The sequence below is a fragment of the Hemicordylus capensis genome, chromosome 1 (genome assembly GCF_027244095.1).
Source record: "Hemicordylus capensis ecotype Gifberg chromosome 1, rHemCap1.1.pri, whole genome shotgun sequence".
In the NCBI taxonomy this organism is placed as follows: domain Eukaryota; kingdom Metazoa; phylum Chordata; class Lepidosauria; order Squamata; family Cordylidae; genus Hemicordylus; species Hemicordylus capensis.
The window spans coordinates 158,055,888-158,082,460 of NC_069657.1; the positions used below are offsets into that span (position 1 = coordinate 158,055,888).

Below are 26,573 nucleotides of genomic sequence, written 5' to 3' on the forward strand. Positions count from 1 at the left end.
ACTGGTGCTGCTTTAATGTAGAACTTGTCTGCAGTATCAACACATCTTAAGTATGCAGTACACTGCTCTGGGCTTCTTGGAGGAGGAGCGGGATATAAAATGTAAATCATCATCATCATCATCATCTCACATTGAACTGACATTTGGTTAGTCTGGATGTCAGCCCATATATGTGTATCATCATCATCATCATGCTACACTGTTGTTGTTGTTGTTGTTATTATTATTATTATTATTAGTAGTAGTAGTAGTAGTAATATTTGTATACCACTTTTCAACAAAAAAATGAAGCAGTTTGCATAGTAACATAAATGAGAAGAAGAATGTGAAAATGTTTCCCTGGCAGGGATTCCCTGCCAAGGGGGCTCCCAACGCAGAAAGAAACAGAAACAGAGAATGTTTTTACAAAATACAGTTCAGGTGGTACTTGATGCCATCCTGTTTAAAATGCATCTGTCATTTTTCAGGTGATTGCGGTTGCAAGTGCAGAACAGCAAGAGCAGTCTGAATATATTCTGATTGTATTCTGAATATATTCTGTCTGAATATATTCTGGTTATTCTAAACTGTTGGAAGGATGTATTATTGGTAGTTTAAACATGTCAAGCTACACACACTAACATATGACCCAAAAACAGTTTTGTTTGAGTAAATAAGGGAGGAAGTTTTAAAATACTATTTTGAACTACTTACCTTTCTTTTGCTTGTGGGCAGGCGATGTACTATACCAGGGATCCTCAACGTTGGGCCCCCAGATGTCCTTGGACTTCAACTCCCATAATCCCCAGCAAAAGGCCACTGGGCCTGGGTATTATGGGAGTTGAAGTCCATGAACATCTGGGGACCCAATGTTGAGGATCCCTGTACTATACAGCATATCTAAAACATGAAAAAAGTCAATCCCACCAAACACAACAGATTGGTTAAATGACATCTGTAAGGTGATATTCATATTTAAATCCAATTATTATGAAAATACAAGGGGAGGAGAAGCAAGCTGGTTAAGAGATGGATTTTATCTATTCAGTTTTGGAATAGTCATATACAGGGTAATATTCACCCATATGCATTGTTTTCCATTATTAGAAGAATAGAATGGAACACTGTTTTGTATGATTTTTGATACCATTTTGTATATTGTTTTGTCTATCATTTTGCTATTGATAAAAAAGAAACACAAAGGAGACCCTGTTAAGAGCCACTGAAAGGACTCTATGCTGGTCTGAACAGGAACAGTTGCTCTCCAAAAGAACTATGTCTGATGAGTTATATTTTTGCTGAGGTATATTTTGAACAGTTGATAAACAATTTGTAGGAAAACTATATTTGCACTAGGCAGTGGATGAAGGTAAGAATTGTCTCCTAGTCTAGTTTACAGACTAAATTAGGCTAGGAGACAAGTCTTCTTGTCTTTCTAGACATTTTAGTTTGATATTGGATTAAAACTTTCAACTCATAAACCAGAGTTGGGTTATCAGGCTACAAATTGATAGATCAGGTTCTAAAACCCAAGTGGAATGTAACTTTTAAAAAATTAACCTTTATGTATCCACTATTTTTCTCAGTGCAGATTTTCTTTTTTAAAGCAGCAGTTTGAGTACACAAGCATTTAAAGTGGCTATTACCTTTATTTCCTCTTCTGCCCCACAGGTGCAGGCAAGATGTAGATTACAAGGTGGGCTCAAATAGTTAAAAGATGGCTAAACACTGCTATTTGCACCTGCTGTTGATTTCACAGACAAAATTACTAGGGGCTGGGCTACCAAACTGTGTATGTCCATCTGGGTCAGAATCCCAGATTTTTAGCATACACTACAGAGCTTGCTGGAGGGAGGAAATATTGGTGCTCGCTATATGCAGTGAACTGGGGAAGACCTTCATCTGCAATATAGCCAACTCATATTGCTGTTAATGTGGGTGGGGAAAACACCAGCAAAACATCAGATATTAATTACAACTATATGATTGCATAACTGCTACCATCCCCTCTCCAAGTGGGATCTATGTCTGCTGACCCATTCGAGCAGATGCCCAGCATGCTTGATCAGAGCTAGGGCTTGTCTAAGGTCAGGAGCAACTTTTTTATTATTCATTTTATTTACCATATTTTTATACCACCAGATATGTACATTTCTAGGTGGTGTACGACATTTAAAACAATATTTGGAAATCAACACAGATTAAAATACACTCAGCAAACCTAACACAGTCAACTATCCTTGTACTGCATGCCATTTTACATGAAGAGCTGAAGTTGAAAGACTCCCCAGCAAATGTGAACTTGACCAGGTCTTCCACACCCTTGTCCATCTTTTTCTACTGGACTCTCAGTAGTAGAGAGTAGAAGCTCATAGTAGAGAGTAGAAGTGAGCTAAGTATATAGCATGCTGTTTGTATGAAGCAGCTCCATGCTTAAGAAATCTCAGCTATAGCAAAGCCCCTTAAAAGAAGGGTTGCATAGTGGTGCCGTTGAAACTGCTGCATGTGTGCAGAGAGCCACTTCCCAGAAATGACTTGCCACATGGATTTACAAGGTTGAGTTTACAGTTAGTTACCCTGGCACCATGTTATTATGAATTGAGCCATGGCATTTAAGTTATTTAGAGTAGGTACAAGTTTTAATAGCAAAGTATAAATAAAATGTCAGCTTTTGTAAACTTTTACAATTCTATATTGTGCCTAATCTACTAGATTTAGGTATATGAGAAACTTCAACCACAGTTTGTGAATTCTGATCCTTTATCAAACTTATTAAATTCATTCACACAACCAGCCCTACCGAGGCTTCGACAGCCTTGTCTGGGTAGGGCTGGCTGTGTGGGTTTTGTACCCAGGCTAATAGTGAGGTAGAAGGATTCATGTGCGTGCTTCTACCCCACTCCCTGGTTGTGTGGCTGATCAAGCTGCCTGCAGCCTGAGCAGCCACAGAGCTGGGCAGCAGGAGTGCCCAACAGTGGGGAACTCCTCCAATGCACCACATTCCCTGCCGTGGTGCATTGTGGAACGCTGGAGGACTTCCTCCTCCGGTTCCTGGTTCTTCCACTCACTGTAATGCTATTCGTGTGCCACGCGAGTGGCAGAGCTTTCAGTGGAACAATAATCATGTGTGGGGAAGCAGTAGGATCCTGTCTCCCCAGCACCAGGTATGTTGGTCATGTGAACGAACTTATTGTGAGCCACAGCCCAACTCCAGTATTAGCATAAGAAATAAGTGCAACTGAGTATGTCAAGGTTGGAGTGGGACTTCAGACAAAAAGTTAAGATGGGCCTGTGCCCCTCCACATTCTTCTTCAGAGAGACACCAGGGGAAGAGCAAGCTGTCACCCACCTAGTGCCCTCCCCACCCACAGGAGCTCAGGGACATTTGTCAGTTGTAGCTCTGTCCCTGGAGTATGTACAGAGTTCATTTTACTCATCACCAAATTACCATAGCTCATTTCTATGATGGGGCAGCACTTCAGAGCTAGAAGTGCAACTTCTAGGAAAGCTTCCAACACCATTTGTTTTAGATAAAGTGGTATGTCAAGAGAAAACAAGGCAGAGTCCAAAAGACAAATTACAGCCAGGATTTAGAGACAGGAACTGAAACTGGTAAATCTGGAGTTGCCAGAGTGGAATGATTTAAGCTTTTGGCAGGGCATTTGGTACAGCTGTTTTGTTTTGGACACATCATATATTTTAAATCCAGCAAATGCAATTTCCCAGATAAAAGGAGATGTGTTTTCATTAAAATTGCACTAAACAATTTACAGAAAGCCATGTTGTTGTTGTTGTTGTTGTTTTGTTTTTAAACTGATATACATTTTAAGGATGATGCATATTAAGTGTTCTAAACGTCCTTTTCCATGGGAAGAAAGACTTAATATAATGACTTAATCTGCAGTTCTCCAGGGTGAGGTGCTGGCTTTCTAGCCTTGTCTTAAACTACAAGGTTCCTCGGCAGACAAGATACCTTCTCCCACTGCCGGGCAGTCTGCCATGTCCTGAAGTTCCCACAAGATGTCATAAAGAGATCAGTGCTATTGTGAGTTGATTTGGTCAGTTGGATATTCATGTATGTTTCAGAGCAAAATATCTTTTAAAAATTTAAAAAACTGCATGGTTTTGCAGGTTAGTTTGTCTGTCTCTGTCTACGATTTTATAGATCTTAATAAAGGAGACATTGAAACAGAAGGGTTGCATTTTTAGGTATGTGAGAATTTGTTTCCTTCTCACTAGTTTGCAAATCACTTCCACTGTTCTTCCGAATCAGAGCTGCACATTGTGCAGGTTTTTCAGACTGCTGGGAACTGCGTGTTAAACAGATGATCAAAATCTTTTTTTATAGTCACAGAAAATGGTCCACACAAAAGAATAACATTCTTTTCAAGGATAGGGTCTGCAATCCTTTAGGACAGGGGTTCCCTACCTATGGTACTCCAGATGTTGTTGAACTACAACTCCCATAATCCCAACCACAATAAATTGTACCTGGGGATGATGGGACTTATAGTTCAGCAACATCAGAAGTACCATGGGTTGGGAACCCCTACTTTAGGATCTTGGACATATTGCAACCTATAGGAAATACTCTAAAAGATGCACAGAAAATGCACCGAACCAAGCAAATTTTCAATGGTCCAACACATTTGGGACTTTAAAAAACCCTCCTTGAAGGGAATATTGTGTATCAAATGTAGCTTCATAAAGATAACATTAATCTGAATTGCAGTTGCTAACCAAACAGAAGAAAATGCTTTGCTAGGTTAAGTTTTGTTGTCGTTTGTTGTGTTTGTTTTAAGTCTAGTTGCTAGAAAATCAAGAGGCACAGTCAGTGTTTCTCCCCTACACCCTTTTCTTTGTTTAGCTGTACACCTTAGGTGAATAGACAGTTTTGCACTGGTTCCACCCTTGGAACCACCAAAACCATATGAGCTCCACTGGATATGTGAGCATAGCAGCTCACACTAGACTTCTGTGAACTCAACTGTTTACTACTTACAGCTCACTGGAAAGGCTCAGAACAGTAAAGTTTTGACTGATGAAATAGCAAGTACAACAAAGCTGATGTTCATCTCTGGCTCAGATGCTAAGGAGATTGTACAGGCTCAATTACTCACATAGATGTCTGCTGCAAAGTGAAACTGTTTCCTCCAATTCCCATATAGTGCATCTCATCCTGAAGACTTCCGGGCTTGCCTTCTAGGTAGTACATAATAGGCTCCACCCTTGACCTATCAAAACCATCTGGGCTCTACTCCCGGATCTACCCAAAAGGCTGGGCTCCACTGCTAAACCCATCACAATATGCTGGACTCCAGTTCTTCATTCTGCCACTGGATATGCTCTTAGCTCCGTTTCCAGGCCCTGCACAGGTACTAGAATGTTTTTATTTCCGGAGTTAGCAGGTCCTATGAGGCAGGGGTGTGGGGGCAATGGAGCAAGGGGGGACAACTGACCCTTGGCCATAAGGATCTGGGAAGGCCACCAAGGCCTCAACCTCAGCCAGGCCCCCACTTGCCCCCACCCACACCCAGCTGGCAAACGAAGTGCTCATCGGCTGGAAGCATGAGGCTCACCCCTGTCTTCCCCAGCCAGTGTTTCATTGAAACGCCTCTCCCGTGCAGTGGTCATATCCCCTTCATCTGATGTAAGATGCAGGGGGTGTGGCCAATACCAGAGATGGAGCCAGTCAGCCCCTGCAGAGCTTCCTCAATCAGCAGGAGCTCCTTTCGCTGCCTCCTTCTGAGGAAACAGAAAAAGGAGCGCCTAGTCAGCGATTCAACAAACTGCTGACTGGGAAAGCTCTGCGGGGACTGACAGTATTGACCATGCCCCCTGCATCTGACATCAGGCTTGGGACATGCACGCGCTTTCCATGCACGATTAAAAATTAGAAAGGCCAGGGGAGCCACCGGTTGGTTGGACTTCATCCTCCAGGCACAGACGAGCTCCCTACACTCCTGCTATGAGGAACAGTTGAAGGAGAAGATGGGTATCTTTACCCTGGAGAAGAGAAGACTAAGCGGGGATAGGATAGCCACGATCAAATAGTGGAAGGGCTATTACAAAGAAGGGGTGGAGTCCTCTGTGGCATCCCAAGGCAGGACTAGTACCAATGGGCTGATGAAAGCAGATTTAGGCTAGACATGAAGATAAGAGCTGTTCAACAGTGGAACAGTCTTGTCTCATGGAGGGGCGGGCTCTCCTTAGAGGTTTCCAGGCAGAAGCTGGACAGGGATGCTCTGTTCTATCAGGGATGGTCTAGCAGTTTCCTGCACTAGAAGACTTCCAAGGTCCCTTCCAACTCTGAACATTCTATGATTCTATTATTCTAGAACTCTGATCTGCGATAGTTTGAATCGAATATAGTCATGCCTAGCTGAATATTATTATTCTTGATAATAATAATAATTATTATTCATGATTAATAATAATTATTATTCATGATTAATAATAATTATTATTCATGATTAATAATAATATTAATTATTATTCATAATAATTAATAGTAATGTTAATTATTATTATAGTTATTGTTGTTATTATTATTTATTTATTTATTTTGAATATTTATACCCCACCCCTCCGGTGCAATACTGCTCGGGGCAGCTTACAACAATAACATAGATACAGATACAAGTAATAAAATTACATTTGTTTAAAAAGTCAGATTAAAAACAATTACTAGGTTCAAATTAAAACTGAAAATTATAAAAAGCTAAAGAAGCTGAAGTACCTACCAGATAGAACAAAATAATGATATTAAAAAGCCTCCTTAAAAGGGTGTGTTTTAAGATGTGTTTTTTTAAAAAACTCTGAGGGAGGGAGCATGGTGAAGCTCTTCAGGGAGGGCGCTCCAAAGCCGATGGGCCACAACCGAAAAGGCCCTGTCTCTAGTCCCCGCCAACTGGATCTCTGTTAGTGGCAGGGTCATGAGCAGGGTCTGAGATGATGATCGGAGGGCTCTGGCAGATTCATATGGGCGAATGTGGTCCGACAGGTACCCCGGTCCCAAGCCGTGTAGGGCTTTAAAGATTAATACCAGCACCTTGAATCTAGCCCTGAAGTGGACCGGTAGCCAATGAAGCTGACACAGGATGGGTGTAATATTCGTGAAGTGACTTGCACCCACGAGCATCCTTGCAGCAGCATTCTGAACCAGCTGAAGCTTCCGAACAGTCTTCAAGGGCAGCCCCAGGTAGAGCACATTGCAGTAGTCCAATCTGGATGTTACCAATGCATGAGTGACTGAGGTCAGGTCCGACTTCTCCAAGTAGGGTCGCAGCTGGCGTACCAGCCGTAGTTGGTAAAAGGCACTTCTTCACACTGCCACCACCTGCACCTCCAGGGACAGTGCTGGGTCCAGAAGCACCCCCAGGCTGCAGACTTTGTCTTTTAGAGGGAGCATGACTCCTTCCAAGATCAGATTTACCTCATTACTCAGTTTTACCAACCCAGAGCACTTCCGTCTTATCTGGATTGAGTTTCAGCTTGTTTGCCCCCATCAAGTCCAGAACAACCTCCAAGCCCTGGTTCAGAGCATCCACTGTCTCCCTGGTGTCTGCTGACTTAAAAGATAGGTAGAGCTGAGTGTCATCAGCATATTGATGGCACTGCAGCCCACACTTACGGATGACCTCTCCCAGGGGCTTCATGTAAATGTTAAACAGCATGGGGGACAGAATAGATCCCTGTGGCACCCCAATGGCCAAAGGGTGGAGCAGGCATCCCCCAGCACCACCTTCTGAGTACAACCCCCTAGGTAGGAACGGAGCCACCGTATAACTGTGCCCCCAAATCCCAACCCAGAGAGACTTCCCAGAAGGATACCATGGTCAATGGTATCGAAAGCAGCCAAGAGGTCCAGGAGGATCAACAGAGTCACACTCCCTCTGTCTATCTCCCGGCATAGGTCATCCATCAGGGTGACCAAGGCAGTTTCAGTCCCATATCCAGGTCGGAAGCCAGACTGGAAAGGATCTAAGTAATCAAATTCATCCAGGGCTCCTGGAACTGAGACGCCACAATGCTCTCCAACACCTTGCCCAAGAAGGAAAGGTTTGAAACTGGTTGAAAGTTATTTAAGTCATCTGGGTCTAATGAGGGCTTTTTAAGGAACAGCCTAATGACTGCCTCCTTCAGGCAAGAGGGGACCACCCCCTGATCTAAAGAGGCATTCACCACCCCTGCCACCCATGGACCCAATCCCTCCCTACAAGCCTTCACCAACCATGAAGGACAAGGATCGAGGACACACGTGGTAGGCGTCATCCTACCAAGCAGCCTGTCTGCCTCCTCAGGCAACACAGTCTGAAAACCATCCAATATAACAAGACCAGATGGTGCGTCAGCAACATCCAGTTCCGGTGCCGCAAAAAACTTGGCATCCAAGTCAGAACAGATATGAGCAATTTTATCTGCAAAATGTAAAGCAAATTGGTCACAGTGGGCTGCCGAGTGATCTGTTTGATGATCTTTGGGGTCCTCACTAGGGATGTGCATGGTCCGGAGCGGTCCGGACCGGCACTGAAGGGGGGTCTCCCTTTAAGGGCGGGGAGGGTTTACTTACCCCTCCCGCCGCTTTGCCCCCTCCAGCGCCCGTATTCTTAGTAGAAGCCGCCCCTTCTGCCTCTTCCAGTGCCAATGCCGCCTGGGCGCGCGCGCGGCTTTGCTTTTAAAAGTTCCTTTTGCTGGCGCTGAGGGATTAAACACCAAACAGAAGCCGGCAGAGCACCGCGCCGGCCGGCGGCTCCCCCATGCTCAGCCGCCCAGCAGCCACTGAGAACGCCCAGCGAGGACGCGCCGTCGCCATCGCCGACGCGCCGCGGCCCCCAGGCAACCCTAACTTCCGGCTTCCATGCGACTTCCCCCAGCATACAGAGTGGCTGCATTCTGCCACTCTGTATGCGGGGGGAAGTCGCATGGAAGCCGGAAGTTAGGGTTGCCTGGGGGCCGCGGCGCGTCGGCGATGGCGACGGCGCGTCCTCGCTGGGCGTTCTCAGTGGCTGCTGGGCGGCTGAGCATGGGGGAGCCGCCGGCCGGCGCGGTGCTCTGCCAGCTTCTGTTTGGTGTTTAATCCCTCAGCGCCAGCAAAAGGAACTTTTAAAAGCAAAGCCGCGCGCGCGCCCAGGCGGCATTGGCACTGGAGGAGGCAGAAGGGGCGGCTTCTACTAAGAATACGGGCGCTGGAGGGGGCAAAGCGGCGGGAGGGGTAAGTAAACCCTCCCCGCCCTTAAAGGGAGACCCCCCACCCGAACCGAACCGGCCAGGGGACAGACCGGTCCGGACAGTTCGGAGGCCTTTGCAATGGCCTCCGAACTGGTCCGGACTCATCTCTAGTCCTCACCTAGGAGGCCCCAAACCACTCGAAAAAGCTCTGCTGGACATTGAGCCCACGCAGTGGTGGCAGAAAAGTAGAATTTCTTCGCCGCCATCACCGCCATAGAGTAGACCCTAATATGGGCTCTAGCCCATGTTCAGTCACATTCATTCTGAGCTTTCCTCCAATGACGGTCTAGCCATCTACCAGCCTGCTTCACTGTCTGCAACTCACCCGTATACCAGGGAGTTGCTTGGGCTCAGCGGGTTGGGAGAGGTTGCCTGGGCACGACCATGTCAATCGCCCGACCCATCCCCTCATACCAAAGGGAGACCAGGGAGTCGACAAGATTGTCCACTCTTTCAGCATGAAACTCCCACAGAGCTGTCAGGAATCCATCAGGATCCATAAGCATCCAGGGACGGACCATCCAAACTGGACCCCCACCCTTGCAGAGGTGTTGTGGATCCACCCTCAGTTCACTCTTCACCAGACAGTGATCTGTCCATGACGACGGCATTGAGGCTTCCTGGACTACGTACAGAGCACCACTTGTCCACCATTGACTCAAAAACCAAATCAAGCGTATGGCCTGCCACATGTGTGGGACTAGAAATCAATTGAGACAAGCCCATGGTCATCATGGAGGACATGAAGTCCCGAGCTGCACCAGACAAGGCGGCATTAGAATGGATGTTAAAGTCCCCCAAAACTAACAGCCGTGGGTTCCTCAACGCCACTTCCAAGACCACCTCAAGCAGCTCAGGCAGGGAGACTGTTAGGCAGCGGGATGGGCAGTGTACCAACAGAATCCCAATTTTGTCTCGTGATCCAATTACTACATGCAGGGACTCGAACTAATCAGAAAGGCGAACAGTGCATCTGGTGAGGGGAATGGTCCCCCGATGAACTAGGCCAAACCCATCTCCCCGCCTACCCACCTTGGCTGATGCAGTGCCTGGAAACCTGGTGGGCACAACTGGGAGAGATTTACATCACCCCACCTCACCCAACCAGGTCTCTGTAATGCATGCCAGGGTCTGCGTGCTCATCCAGAATAACTTCCTGGATGGCTGTGGATTTCCCATTTATGGACCTGGAGTATACTTTTCCGCAGTTATTTTTGACATATCATGTAACTCCCTTAGCAAAGGACTATTTAGCCTGAAATGTGCTGGGGAAGTTCTTGGTTGATTAAACATTATGTGCACTTCCTGGAATCTTTTTGGTAATCGTACCTAAAGCCATTACCCTTTGCTGTGGCTTCATGTGGATACCCATTTTTATCACCTTTTCCATTCCAGGTTCTGACTGAGAATCATTTCTAAGGACATGTAAAGGTGTTGGCCTTCTGTGTCAATAGGGTATAGCAATAGTTGTTATTCTATGTGAAAACTAAGCCTTGGTCCTAGAAGGTGCTGTACCTTTTCCAAACTCATGCCAAGTATAGTTGCTAGAAATTGTTCCCAACCAGGGGCCTCCAGATGTTGCTGAATTACAACTCCCATCAGACCCAGGTACAATTTATTATGGCTGCAGATGATGTGAGTTGTAGTTCAGCAACATCTGGAGGCCCGCAGGTTGGGAACCCCTGGCCTAGAGAGTAGAGTAAGGATTGAGGGGTTGGAACAAGCTCTTTCGTATTGCAAAGGCTGAAGATCTGTGACAGCGACACCAGAAAGGGAATCCTGTAGACAGTGCAAGAATGTTGCAGCACAGAGAATATTTGGATATCAGTGAAGTAGGAAATCCTCTTCTTGCTTCAAGCACAGAGATTCCACACAGGCTGAACAAACAGTGGTTGTTTGTTTTGAGATTTATGATTTCAGCCGTGTTGTGTATGGGTTTTAACCTTCACTGTCTAAGCAGATTTGGTTTGTTTAGCCAGCTTGCTTGTAGGTTACACAGTGTGCTGAAGTCACGGGCCTGTGCGGTGTCCATGCTCCAGTAAAAATAACAACACTTTTCAACTATTGGGGTTTTTTTTTAATGACCAAAGCTACATTCCCCCCCCCCCCAGACTGAAATGTTTTGTTCCAGTGGGATCCCTTCAAGGGGGGAAGCAGGTCCGTCATGGTTTGGTGGATTTTTATGTGAACTGCATTAAATTTGCCTGAAATTCCCTTAATCTGTCTTTACAGGGAAATGCCTTCCCTTTTTCTTGAGGACCCTTTGGGGCTTCTATTGTTGAAGAGAACATTCTTTAAACTTGGAGATATCATTTATTATAAAAGATCGGGGGGCGGGTCAAAAGCACCTTAACCCAGATCAAGGGCAAGGGACCCTCAGGAGCTTTTCCTGATTAGTCACAATAGAGAGACAGTTATATGGTACACTATTGATGTTTGATTCAAACTGCAGCCACAGCTGGCAAGTGTGTGCATATGTGTGTGCACACACACACCCGTGTGTGTCTGTTCATATCTTTGAATGGAGGCTGTGGGAGCACAATGAATGGGTTTATTTCAAATATTTTATGGCACTTTTCTGCAAGTCAAATTGAAGGGCCTTAAATAAGAAAAACAGCGCTTTGAATTGTGCCTAAATGCATCTTGGCAGTCAGCAAAACTGATATATTTTTGATTGTCCAAATCCATAGGAAATTTTGTGCTTCTAAGGTGCATTTCTTTGGGAAAAGCAAAATCAATGCAGCTGAGCTTCCACTTCTTTGGGGAGAAATCCTAATGCAGAAAGTTAAAAAATAACATTTTCTAGTTAAGAGCCATATAAAATAGCGGTATGATAATCATCTAGGAATTTTGAATCAGATTTGACTGTCTAAGTAATCGTCATAGACCACTGATGCTAAACTGAAATTAACAGTCTAAAACAGAGGTGCTCTTACCCCTGGACTTCGGGGCTGAAGTCCAGGGCCTCCACACCCCCTGGGGGCCCCCAAATCCTTTTTAGTCTGCCCTGGGTGTGTGGTTTGTGCTCTAAAGAACCTACATGTTAAAAAATTGCTTCAGGCAGATAACAACATTGCTGATTCTCATAGCAACTCTGCAAAGCAGGTCACAAATGGCCCCATTTCAAGTGCTGGGAAACTGAGGCTGGGGGAATGTCTTGCCCAAAGCCACTAATAGCCCAGTTCAGAAGATCCAAGAGACCATGGTTTGCTGGATCTTAAATATGCCAATGAAGTCACATGCACTCTTCTCCCCCTCTCCCTTTCCCCAACCCCTCATGCACCCAGCTAAATATAGGATGATTTAATATTTAAACATTTAAGTTTGTTTCTTCTTCCTTTTGCACCCAAGATGATTCTAATATCTTGGTTTGTTGGTATCACTTAAACCACAGTCTTCCAATTCAGACATAGTGGGAAATGATCCTGGAAGAAACTAGAAGGCTTTACATTTAGCCAGGCTTGGGAGGAAGAAAGGGCGCAAGGGAGGAGCGCCTCATCCCCAATGAATTTCCAGAACTTGGCCTGTGAGTCTATTTCTGAGTTAAGACTTAACTTCAGGCTTTCTGAAATGAAGTCTAACCCTTTATCCATTGCACCACATTGCACCAGAAAATAGGGCTGCTGGCAGTAATTTGAGTAGTCATGAAATACAGCTTCAGCTTCTGAGACTTGTCAGCCTTTGGGAATAGGCATCAGGGGATGGTTCCTGAATAAAACAGGGTGCTCCAGATGCTTTGCCAGACAGGCCATTGGTTTAACCCATGGTTACACCAATGCACATCAACAATGCTAAGAACAAAGTTACCTCTGCTTTGCTTTGCATTTTTACAACAAATCTCAATTGCTTGCTATGAGTCCAGTGAAGATCAGCTCTTCATTTTTAAGAATGAAGACAAATGTAATATTTTAAGTGTAGTGAATTGCTTTGAATACCCATACTCAAACAGTGTAAGGGAAATTACAAGTCTCTGATTAGAGCCAAAAAGGAGGCCCTGAAAGAAAGAAGGTTTATAGAACTTATAACGACCCTTAATAATAAGGATGAAGCCAGTTTCTGGCGCTTAGTATCCGGGGTTAATTCACTCCCTAGACAGATTGCAATTCCGGAGGAAAGATGGGTAAACCATTTCACTAAAATCTATGCTGCCCCACAAGTACACTTAATCCCCTGCTAACTGGGCAAAGAGGCACCTTTTACCGTGGTGATTCTCTTTATTTAGCAGGGGGAGAGTAACTGGCCCTATCCATCCCCCAGCACAGTACTTCCAGTGACTGTTGCTGGTGTGTGTCTTATGTTTCTTTATAGAATGTGAGCCCTTTGGGGACAGGGAGCCATCTTATTTGTTTGTAAACCTTTCTTTGTAAACCGCCCTGAGCCATTTTTGGAAGGGCGGTATAGAAATTGAGTTGTTGTTGTTGTTGTTGTTGTTGTTGTTGTTAATCTCTCCATTTCGGCCCAGCATCCCTCCGGAGGAGTTGCCTGTATGGCCTCCAGTTACCACTAGAGAGGCAAATCCCCAGGAAAAGATTATACCCCCCCCCCGACTTTTTAAGGGCCAACGCCAGTTGGTGGGCTCTGCTCTTAGCTACCATGTTCACTTACATAGACCAAACAACAAACATCCCCATGGCTGGGGACAGGCAATTGTCGTCCCAATTTACAAAAAAGGCCCACCTGATAACCCGTCGAATTACAGACCCATAAGTCTATTAAGTGTTATTGGTAAGTTATATGCGAAACATCTAAATTCCAAATTGTTGGACTGGATGGAGAAAGAAACCATTCTAGAACAAGAACAAGCTGGGTTAAGAAAAGGAAGATCAGTGATGGATCACTGTTTGGTCCTCCAATATTTGATAGAGAAATACGCTGAGGGCAGAAAGGCGCCGTTATATGTCGCCTTTATAGATTTCAAGAATGCCTTTGACTCAATATCCAGGGATGCGCTCTGGCAGAAACTCGCAAACTCTTCTATCAATAAGAGATTGTTAACTCTAATATATAAACTGTTTGAGGACACGGGTCTGCGAGTAAAATGTGATTATAATGGCCATTTATCCAGAGAGATCCCTGTAGGAAGGGGGGTCGGCAGGGATGCATATTAGCACTAGCTCTTTTCAATTTCTATGTAAACGGCCTAATCACCCGCCTAAGGCAAGCTGAAACTCACGCGCCAAATATAGGGAATAGGTGTTTACCTATCCTCATGTATGCAGATGACATGGCCTTACTGTCACAGACCAGAATAGGCCCAAAAAGAGCGCTAGAATGCCTGAGTCTGCACTGCAAAGAGGAATCTTTGGAAATCAATTACACCAAAACCAGAATCGTGAGATTTGCAAAGAAGCAACGGATTTTCAGATAGTCTGTAGTTGGAGACAGAGTATCAATCAATTTATTATTGCGGCTATAGGCCATACAGGAAACATACAGAAATTAAAGAGAATTAAAAACAGAATATACCAGCAGTAGTATGGTGCATAATAATGAACAATAGCTCCTAAAATTTGGATCTTAAACTGGATCTTAATCTAATAGCAACATAGAAGAATTTTGCCACCACCTTGGTAATCTCATTGTCTTGATCTTCCAGACAGAAATTCAAATAAAAGGGGTCAGGAGACAGAGTAGAGCAGGTGAAGGCTTACAAATACCTGGGGGTGGTGTTCCAGTTCAATGGGGGTACTTCTATGCACATCAGTGCCGTTAAAATGAATGCCATCTGATCTTCTATGGCAATTAGGAAATTTTTCTGGGTACAAGGTGGTGGCTATATTCCGGCAGCAAATAAAGCCTTTCAGGCCAAAGTGATACCTCAGCTGCTATATGGGGTTCAGGTTAGACCATCAAAAGACCTACAAGCATTAGAAAAAGTCCAATCGGGCTTTCTGAGATTGTTGTTGGGGGTACCAAAATGTGTCCCGAACTCCTTAATACGGCTGGAGACTGGGCTTTTGAAACTGGAGACTAGGGCCTGGCTTCTTATCATCCTGTATTGGATTAAAATTTATCTTTACCCAGTAGGACTTATACCTAACCTCCTTGCCGCCACCCTACAACCCCATTGGTGCATGGCGGTTGAGGAGAGACTTTGGAGGATGGGTTTCTGCACAGCACAACTGCTAGAGTGTGGCGAGTCAACGGCAAGACGCCTAGTTAAACAAAGGCTTAGGGACATAAACTGTCAGGAGGAAAGAGCCTCTATAAATAGGCCTCTCCAACTGCTAAACGCTAAGAAAGACTGAGCTACAGCCACTTATTTTTATACAATCTATTCCCCAAAACTTTGCTGGGCGTTTATAAGAGCTCGCTTGAATGCCCTACCCTCAGCGATGTTATCAGGGAGATTTGAGAGAAAACTCTATGATGAGAGACTATGCCTTTGCGGATCTGCCCCTGAAACATTGAAGCATTCACTGCTACCCTGCCCGCTTTATATCGCTGAAAGAGACTTATTCTTATCCCAGTACCTGAAAGGTTTCAAAAGCCACTCGGAGGAAATAATTCTTGCATGTTTACTAGAAGATAGGGACCCAACAATATTCTTGGTGGTAGCCAAATTCTGTTATATTCTAATCAAATTAAGAGAGGCTAGAGCACAGCAATCAGCTACTGCCAAAGGTTCTTGATTTTATGTATGTGACAATATTTTAGTTTCTGTTTTTGCTTTTTCTCTACTGAGTATATTCTGCTTGTATTGCTATTTGATCTAAGATCGTAAATAAACAACTAACTAACTAATACCCATTCACTACCCTGAAAACACTGGCTGACGTGATGAGGATAATTACTCAAAGTAATTGAAATTAAAAGGCAAGTTAGGCACTGCTCATTCAACCCATGTCCATCACACTTTTTAAAAAAAGGTTCAGTCTGTTTTCACCCTAAGAATCAAGGCCTTGGGGAAGCCCCAGCTGCATATCAGAGAGTGTGGTGCATGAATCATGTGCTATCTGCAGCTTGCATCAGTACCAAGCTGTGCTAGGAGAGGAGGCATTTAAGTTATCACCGCTGAAGATAGCAATTGGTAGGAAAGGCTTTTTGCGAGCCTGGGCTGTGAGCAGTGAAACTTGCCATTCATCAAAGGCTCTGTGCACTCAGCTAATAAAAACTGCCATGGTGTCAAAAGGTTTCTGGCAGGGTGAGTGAGTTGCTTGCTGCAGCCGCTCAGCCCAAGATGATGGGAGATTGTTTTTAAAAGGTGTTTTTTGTTTTTTTAGTTCACAAAGGGATGCAAGATGGGTGACTCCAAGAGTTTTAAGTAGGGATGCTAGGGAAGCAAACAAGCACGCACTCTTCAAAGCACGACATCTTAATTGCTAAATAAACTCCTTGCACTTGGGCAGAGCAAGTGTATTGTTAGCTGCAATTTCTCCTTCTACCACTAGCCTTTTTACTGCTAATTATTACACGATGAGGTCATTTATACAATCAAAAGCTGTGTTCGACCTGATTTGGGAGCTTTGTGTGCTCCCAGTGTTCGGCTGTGTGGGAAGCAAGGTAAGAGGAAAACCTGGTCAGATGCAATTGTGTAGAAGCAAGGGAGGAGGAAAACCTGTGACTGTGTGGAAATCACACGTACACAAAATAAAGCAACCTGGGTAGCTTTTCCTCTTACCTTGCTTCCACACAATCACTTCTACCCAGGTTTTCCTTGTACCTTGCTTCCACACAAACGAAAATTGGGAGCTCACACTGCTCCAAAAGCCAAGTAGAACACAGTGAGTCTCTACACATGATCTGTGTGTAGAGCCTAACTGGGCTCTGCTGAGAGAGCGGGCTTAGCCTGCTCTCCCTGCAAATGAGCAGGGAGCTCGCCCTGGGCAGACAAATCAGCTGTGCACACAACTACTGACTCCATCATGGAGCCGGTAAGGGTAGTGGGGATTGGGGGCCTCCTGGCGCCCGGAAGTCCCAGAATGGGGAGACCCCCGAGGCCAGGAGGCTTATTAGAGCCTCCCAGTCAGGGGTCTCTTAAGAACATAAGAACAGCCCTGCAGGATCAGGCCCAAGGCCCATCGAGTCCAGCATCCTGTTTCACACAGTGACCCACCAGATGCCTCCGGAAGCCTACAGGCAGGAGTTGAGGGCATGCCCTCTCTCCTGCTGTTACTCCCCAGCAACTGGTACTCAGAGGCATCCTGCCTCTGAGGCTGGAGGTGGCCTATAGCCCTCAGTCTAGTAGCCACTGATAGACCTCTCCTCCATGAAGTTATTCAAACCCCTCTTAAAGCCATCCAGGTGGTTGGCCATCACCACATCTTGTGGCAGAGAATTCCACAAGTTGTTGTTACATTTTATATCCCGCTCTTCCTCCAAAGAGCCCAGAGTGGTGTACTACATACTTAAGTCACACAACGCGTGATCCACTTGTGGAACTCTCTGCCACAGGATGTGGTGACAGCCAACAACCTGGATGGCTTTAAGAGGGGTTTGGATGACTTCATGGAGGAGAGGTCTATCAATGGCTACTAGTCAGAGGGCTGTGGGCCACCTCCAGCCTCAAGGGCAGGGTGCCTCTTGAGTACCAGTTGCGGGGGAGTAAATGGCAGGAGAGAGGGCACGCCCTCAACTCCTGTCTGTGGCTTCCAGCGGCATCTGGTGGGCCACTGTGCAAAACAGGATGCTGGACTAGATGGGCCTTGGGCCTGATCCAGCAGGGCTGTACTTATGTTCTTATGTAAGTTTCTCCTCACAGCAACCCTGTGAAGTAAGTTAGGCTGAGAGAGAAATGACTGGCCCAGAGTCACCCAGCTAGTATCATGGCTGAATGAGGATTTGAACTTGGGTCTCCCTGGTGCTCGTCCAGCACTCTAAGCACTACACCACGCTGGTTGATTATGTGTTGCGTGAAAAAGTACTTCCGTTTGTTGGTCCTAAATTTCATGGCAATCAATTTCATGGGATGACCCCTGATTCTAGTGTTATGTGAGAGGGAGAAGAATTTCTCTCTATCCACTTTCTCCACACCATGCATGATTTAATAGATCTCTATCATGCCTCCCCACAGTCATCTTTTTTCTAAACTAAATAGCCCCAGGTGTTGTAACCTAGCCTCATAAGAAAAGTGCTCTAGGCCCTTGATCATCTTGGTTGCCCTCTTCTGCACCTTTCCCAGTTCTACAATGTCCTTTTTTAGATGTGGTAACCAGAATTGCAAGCAGTACTCCAGGTGTGGCTGCACCATAGTTTAGTAATGCACCATATAAGGGCATTATAATAGTAGCAGTTTTATTTTCAATCCCTTTCCTAATGATCCCTAGCGTAGAATTGGACTTTTTCACAGCTGCCGCACATTGAGTCAACACTTTCAACGACCTGTCCACTATGACCCCAAGATCCCTCTCCTGGTCAGTCACCGACAGCTCAGATCCCATCACCAAATACTTGAAGTTGGGGTTTTCCATCCCCATGTGCATCACTTTATGCTTGCCAACACTGAACTACATTTGCCATTTTGTCGCCCACTTACCCAGTTTGGAAAGATCCTTCTGGAGCTCCTCACAATCTTTTGGATTTCACTTCCTGAAAGAGTTTGGTATCATCTGCAAATTTGGCCACCTCACTGCTTACCCCTACTTCTAGATCATTTATGAATAAATTAAAAAGCACCAGTCCCAGTACAGATCCTTGGGGGACCCCACTTCTTACTTCCCTCGATTGTGAAAACTCTCCATTTATCCCTACCCACTGTTTCCTGTCTAGCAATCCACACATGTACTTGTCCTCTTATCCTATAGCTGCTCGGTTTTCTCAGGAGTCTTTGATGAAAAACTTTGTCGAAAGCTTTTTGGAAGTCCAGGAATACTATGTCAACTGGATCACCCTGATCCACACACTTGTTGACACTCTCAAAGAACTCCAAAAGGTTCATGAGGCAAGATTTACCTTTGCAGAAGCCATGCTGGTTCTCTCCTAGCAAGGCCTGTTCTTCTATGTGCTTTACAATTTTATCCTTGTGGATGCTTTCCATCAATTTGCCTGGAACCAGCCATTAAACTACCCAGCCTGTAATTTCCCGGATTGCTCCGGATCCCTTTTTGAAATTGGTGTTACACTTGCTACTTCCAGTCCTCCAGTACAGAGCCTGATTGCAGGGATAAGTTATATGTTTTAGCAAGGAGGTCAGCAATTTCACATTTGAGTTCTTTGAGGACTCTTGGATGGATGCCAACTGGCCCTGGAGATTTGCTAGTTTTCAGTTTTTCCAGACACTTTAGAACATCATCTCTTGTCACTTCTATCTCAGTTCTTTAGCCTCCTCGTGAGTCGGCGCAGAGCCATGCTGTGGCGACTCATGATATCCATAACAGGGTTGGCGGAGCACTCACTCCGCTAACCTCATTTAAGGTGTGGGGGGGAATTAAGTGAGCTAAACGCCAGGAACTGCGTGGCTTCCGGCAGTTCTCACGACTGCTCAAAAGTTTATCTGCTCCATTTTGTTTATCTTATTTATTTGTTATTTCTCTGTGTGAACCACCTTGAGCCATTTTGGAAGGGCGGTATAGAAATCGAATGAATGAATGAATGAAAAGTGCTCCCTTAGCCCGCTTTCAAGTGGTCATGTGAATAGCCCCACTGAGGCTATTCTCACAAAGAGGGACACCAGGCTAAAGCCCAGTTTCCCCCCATCGTGAGAACCACCGGGCTTGCAGGTCATTCAACGGCAGTTAACCTGCCAAAGTAGCCTTCCCCTTAAATGAGGTTAGCGGTGCTCCACTAACCCTGTTTGCAGGCGTGGATCTGCACTGTGGCAACCCATGAGTAGACATCCGTCCAGGAGGCTACAACAAGCCTCCCGGCCTTGGGAGTCTCCCCAGAATACACTTGTGCAGGGCATCCTGGGACTTCTGGGGGCCGGACAGTCCCCAATCCCCACTGGCCCCATGATGGAGCTGGTAATCGTATGGGTGACCAAACCAGGGCTGAGCACCTGCTTAGCCTGCTTGTGAGTGGGGATATCCTGTGCAAGCAAGCAAACAAGCAGGATCCTTGTTCCCAAAGGGCTCACAGTCTAAAAGAGTGTGAAGAAGGAAGGTCTAAAAGGGCTTTTTCTTTTCAAAACTGCATAGTACTATTTTATTTTATTTTATTTTTTAAAGCAAAAGTTCTGCAGGTGGGAGAGATGCATTGTTGGCACCAGATTGTTGGAGGCCCTGGGGCAAAGCCTTATAACACACTGGGCCACCTCACCCCTCGTCTGTTGCCCACTGTTGCTCAGTAAGTTTGCCAGGGGCCAATGGGAAGGCTTATCAGGTGGCAGTGTGCGGCAGTGGATGCTCCTCCTAAGGACCGGGGCTTCAGCAGTTGACTGGCTGAGACCTCTGATGGGTGTGCACCCTTGGGCCCATGCCCAACCTAACTGATCCCTGGGGAGCAGAAAGGGTAATGGGAGAGACAGAGGAATGGGGTAGGAGGCACAGCAGTGACTGCAACCTGTATGATTGTGATAGAAGAGGCTGCCTCCTAGAGGGAGTAGTCTCAGTTTACATCATCCTATTTTTATTCTATCTTTGTTGATGCTGAACAGTTTGTGAATGGTGAAGAGATGTGGGAAGCATTGAATTTCATCTTATTATCTGTTGTAGGTGGGACAGGATAGGTAGCAGTGGTCGTGTGTTAGGGTTTTAGAGGTTTGGGTTACCTCTTGGCTTTACTCTCAGCACTGAGGGTAAGGAAAACGTCAGTTGATCAAAATATCAGTAACATAGTCTGTGAGATAACTCTTGTATATGGGATCACACACAAGGGGCAGGAAAGTAGGGCTTCTTTTGCATAAGCCAACCTGCCTTCTTCCCTCCTCCCCTCCAGAAGGTGTTCTTAAGCACTTAAGCTGATAACAAAGATTTCAGTCACCTTTGAAAGAATAACACTAGTGAGTCACACACCATAGAAGACCCTTGAGCCAATTTTCTCATGGGGCACGGGAATAATCTCTACCAGTTCAAACAGCCTTGAAAACAGGTTACATCCCCCTCCCCCCCAGTAGTTTGCATAGGTAATCTCATAGCATGCTCTGACAGCAATGATACAGCCCCCTTGCTGAAGCTAAGCAAGTTTGAATCTGGTCAGTGCCTCGATGCAAGATGACCAGGGAAGACTATGTATGCTGTTTGGAGTCGCATAGAAGAAAGGTGGGGTATAAATGCTAATCATACATACATACATACATACATACATACATAATACTCTTGCCTACAGGATCATACAGAACTTTTGTGGTGCCCCACAACAAGCATGTGGGAGAAAGGGAACCCAGAGGAGGACCAGGGCAAGGAGAAGACACAGCTGTATTCTTTTTTGCAACTGCAGCTTTCTTAAAGCAACAGATGCAATCCCTGGGTAGAGCTTAACCCAATCGGCTTGTAACAACACAGCTGAAGACCTTAATACACCAACCAAGCCTGCTTTGAAACTCAGTAATTCATGTTTAGGACCTGTGGGTTGAGTTCCCGAGCAGGACCTAAGTGGAAGGTTAAACAGATAAAAGTGAGTGCATCTGTATTTGAGCTTCGAACCAAAGTTGACCCAAGTCAATGAGACTCTTAATGGATTTAATAGACAATTTTGGTTATAAATCTCTTGCAGGCCCGTTTGGCTTCTCTCAGAATTGTCTAATCTTTCAAAGTTCAACATGCACTCTCTCTTCTGCCATATTGTACATACATTGAAAAGTAATATGAGCATGTGTTACAGTAGTCTAGTGACAAAAAGAAATAAACTGATCCCACAAAGCAGGAATAAAAGCTTGGTTTAATTTGGTATTAGGTAGCATGCTAAGCTTTTGATTGTGTGAGGGAAGCCCTGGCTTGTATTTTGAGTCATACTTGTTTCCAGATGCTACCAGTTTTGCCTCTATAGTTGGAGGTTCCCAACCTTGGCTCTCCAGATGTCACAATGGCTGAGGATGATGGGAGCTGTAGTTCAGCAACATCTGGGGACCCAGACGTTGGGAATCCCTGGTTTAAGGTAAACTGGTCTTTGAGGAATACCATTGCTCTTTGCAAGTGAAAATAGAGAGTAAGTGTGACAACAGGTTAATTTTTAAAAATGTAATGTTTTATTTGTTGGATTATAAATGCTAGTTACTGGCGTCGCAGGATTTGAGCTTTTTTTGAAAGTAGAATGGTGAAACTGCAAAACTTGCATATAGTATGAGCATATGAGCTTAGCAATGAGAATTTTTTCTTAGTCCATTCAAACACAGCCTTAACCATGAGGCTGTTCATATGCCTTTTTGAATATGAATGTGGTAGTTGGCAAAATAAATAAAGCAGTAGGGAGCTGCAAACATCTATCATGACCCAAGTAACATGATATCTGTCCAGTCTGTTGTGTTTGGATTACATAGCATCTCTTTTCAAAGTGTTGTTCAGGTTCCCTTTTAGGAGGAAACCAGTGGGAGACTGTGAAAAATTGCGGCTTGGGTTGTACATCTGTGGGAAGAGAGGGAGTTAGTAAAAGAGGATCAATATGGTCAGAGGTGTCCCATTGGGATGTAGGTGACTGCCTGGTTATATTCACTCATTTCTCATAGCTGGGAAACGATATGATGAATCATACATGCAACCTCAAATGACAACAGTAGCAAGTGATGACTTGCATGTGCTATTACTATGTACATTCCACAAGCAGAGTTCTGTATCACCTAACATCACTTCAAACACAACTCTTTTCAGTGGAGACAATTTATGCATTCATAAACTGATTTACATACTTGGCAAAATCACATTGTAGAGTTCTTCCTGAGCTGTAGGGATTGCAGGAGTGGGACCTCATATGCCTGTTTCTCAGTATTAAAAACAACTCTCTGCAGACAGAAAACTAGTACGTTAGGACGACCTTTTAGTGTGCCATGATGTAGTTTTCTACAAGAAGGAGAAAAGTTCTTTCTTGTTTTTAATGCAGGGGAACATCAAAAAGATCTTCCTTGCAGTCTAAAATGGTACCATACATGGTAGCAAGTGATGTTGCTGAACATGTAGCTTGGCTGTCAGCTGCTAGTTACGAAATGCAAGTCACGATAATATACTTGTGTGAATTACAACACACCAGGGTTGGCCCAGAGCTCAGGGACACCTCAGGTGAAGCCCACCTGGACACCCCCCTGGCTTTGTGCCCTAAGCAAGTGCTTAGCTAGCTTTAATGGGCAGGCCGGCCCTGCAACACACTGAAACATACAACACAGTAGCCCCAGAAGTTAGTTAAGAGAGGCACTTGCACCTGAGCCTCTCAGTCACGGAAGCGCCTGCCATTAATGCTTACATCATTCACTTCTTCAGACAAACACTATAAGCGTGCGGGACACGCTGGGGAAATCAGTGATTGATGCTCAGGACTTGTGGCATGTTTGTGGATATTGTACGCAAGTACTACCTCCTTTAAATTACGTCTGAATGGGGCTAGCAGCAAGAGCCAAATAATGGTGCTGTTGCTATTAGTTCTACTACTACAAGTACCACTAAGTGACCATTAGTCATATGCCTCTTTATAATAGTTTTTGCAATCAACTCTTTTTAAAATATTAACTGCTGTTGTTAGACTTCATCCCAATAATCTTATACATTTTTTGTTTTTTGTTTTAAAAGGCTGTGTGCGTGATGGGAGGGAAATCTCAGATGATCTATTACATGATTTCTCCAGCACCCATTCATTCATCAGCAAAAGACTTAAAGATAATAAACTTTTTTTGTTTAAGGCAATTACTTAATCTCAGCAAACTCCTGTGTTAAGCACGGCTATTAACAGAGCAGGCCATAAATCAACGCCCAACCAGGTGGGTGATTATTCTGAACTGCAATCACTCTTCAGGACCTTCTGAAGACCCCTCACAGTCTTAAGCACCCTAATTGCACAGGCAGCATGCTAACAACCGGCACTTTGCATGAGCTGCAAGGAGGATGTGCTGTAAAATGCACCAGGCCCATTTTTAATACCAGTCAGAACATTTACTTACCCAGGCAGGATGATACATGGGGGTTATTAGCTAGCACCAAAACCACAGCTGGGTACAACTGATAACTCACTCATCCTCTCCTCTGCTCCAAGACTATACTGACGGTCTTGCATTCATTATAACATGGCCACATCTACCATTCTTACAGTTTGCATGGGTTTTCTGGGTACAGTATGGAGAAACAATATGGTCTTTTATGATGTGGATCCAACAGAAAGAAATGGTTATCTGTGTGGGGCTGTCCCAGGAACCACTTTTATTATGCAGATGTATTCAGTACATCTGTATTATGCAGATGTATTCAGTACATCAGCACATGCAAGATGATGATGTGTTCTTGGTAAAAATGGACGGTGACCTTAGCTTTGTCCAGTTAGCTGCTCCTGCTTACTGGGTAAAGATGCATCTTTTTAAAGTGGTGATTCTCTTTATTGAGCAGGAAGAGAGCAACTGGGCCTATCCATCCCTAGCACAGTACCCCTCCAATGAGTGTTTCTGGTGTCTATCTTATATTTCTTTTTCGATTGTGAGCCCTTTGGGGACAAGGATCCATCTTTATTTATTTATTTATTTATTTACTTACTTACTTGATTTATATACTGCCCTTCCAAAAATGGCTCAGGGTGGTATATTAAAAATGGCAAATTTATTGTTTCTCTATGTAAACTGCTTTGGAAAATTTTGTTGAAAATCAGTATATAAATATTTGTTGTTTGTGGGTTAAAAAATGTGGCCAACATTGCTATCTGCTAATCAGTCACCCAGATATCACATTTTCCCATTTTACAAAAACTTCAAAGTATGAGCTTTCTTACAAGAAGAGGCTGAAGCATTTGCGACTTTTCAGTATAGGAAAAAATAAGCGGGGGCATGATAGATAGTGATTAAATTATGAGGAGTGGGGAGATCCTTTTGCCTTTATAATATTTGAACTGGGATCACCCTTTGAACTTGATTGACTGTAGATTTTCAGTACAGAAAAAAGGAAATACTCTTTCAAACAATGCATAGTTAATTTATTTAATTCACTGCTGGAAAAATGTGGTTATGGTTATCAGCTTCAATGACTTACAAAGAGGATTTGATAGATTCATGGTCTGCTATGATAGCTAGATGGTGCTCCCATGTTCAGAGGCATTATGATGCTAAATACTAGATGTTTGGTAGGCAAACAAGAGGGGGACTGTCACTCTCATGTCCTCCTTCTTGAAAGCATCTGGCAGGCCAGTGCTGAAAATAGGTGTTGTTTTGTTAATGTGACACTGACCATTACATTGATACATGGTGATTTGTTTTGACCATGTGAATGTACGTAAAGCAGGGGGAAGTAGTCTGCTTTTGTTTAATTGGCTTCTGATAAACCAAGTTCAACTCTGCTGTGATGTATTGAATTAACAGAGCTTCACTAGACTTGGATATTCAAAATACAGACAGTGAATACAGACAACCAGATAGCAGCAGTTGGGCCTATAATCATTTGGTAAACCAGCTGTCTGTATTATCCATCCAGCTAAGTAGCAGGGAAAATGTTACAGCATATCAGATATGTGGTGAAATGACTATCAGTAATAAGACAAATATCTTAGTGTAAATGGCTGGATTTAAAATGAAATCCTAATGAAATAAACACTAGCCACCATAAGTATGGATCTATAGGTGGCCTTTGTCATCCATAGTTTTGTGGGGAAAACCTGCGGTTTTGCATATCCATAGTTGGTCCATGTATACCTGGCATCATTATCCATGGTACTAAAAATAGTGAAAATTTACCTATCTGCGAATTGAAATGACCTCCAATGTCATTTCTAGCCACCATTTTGATGAATGGAGCAATTTAGTGCCTCTTCCTTAAGAAAAAGAAAATTCCCGTGATTTTTCTTGAAAAATATATGGAATTGCAGGGGCAGGGTATTGCTGGACAGCTGGAGACCTGAAGAGCATGGTCTGGTATATTAGTGTTCTTATTTCTGCCTCCTCCCTACTTTTTTAGGGTCTTTTTTTAACCTCCAGGAACTTAACCTCCCAATTCCCATTGACTCGAGGTCACGTTATCCTCAGCTGTAACGAGAACAGCACCCCCGCAGATAACAATGACCACCTGTACCTTTTACGTAAATGACTCGTGTCTGCCAATAATTCAGATCTTCCTTCCATCAATGATGCTATGTTATCATGAGTTACAAATATCATTTCTCAATCTTCCATGACAAGTTTGGTTTCAAAAGTAGTACTAGTACTTTTAACATCTCCATGCCAAACCACAGCAAGTAAGTTTGCTTTGCTTTCTTTACATCTATAGCATATAGTCCAACCCTAGTAAAGACACCAAAATAAACTTAGATCAAAGTTTCTGTTATGAACACTGGCCATCATACTTTCTCCTATAGACGAATCTTCTTCTTTT

The 26,573-nt window shown here is 44.3% G+C and overlaps 1 protein-coding gene across 4 annotated transcripts in view; it reads left to right on the top strand.

Annotated features, from left to right (window-relative positions):
• Positions 1-26,573, top strand: part of GLI2 (GLI family zinc finger 2) — a 343,674-nt gene that overhangs the window by 177,588 nt on the left and 139,513 nt on the right. Inside the window, exon 1 of one of the 4 annotated variants that reach the window (XM_053281713.1) lies at positions 22,163-22,233. The exons of the other annotated variants lie outside the window; for them this stretch is intronic. The gene's annotated coding sequence lies outside the window, so the exon portion shown is untranslated. Of the gene's footprint in view, positions 1-22,162; positions 22,234-26,573 lie in introns of those variants that run through there. 4 annotated transcript variants of the gene reach the window in all.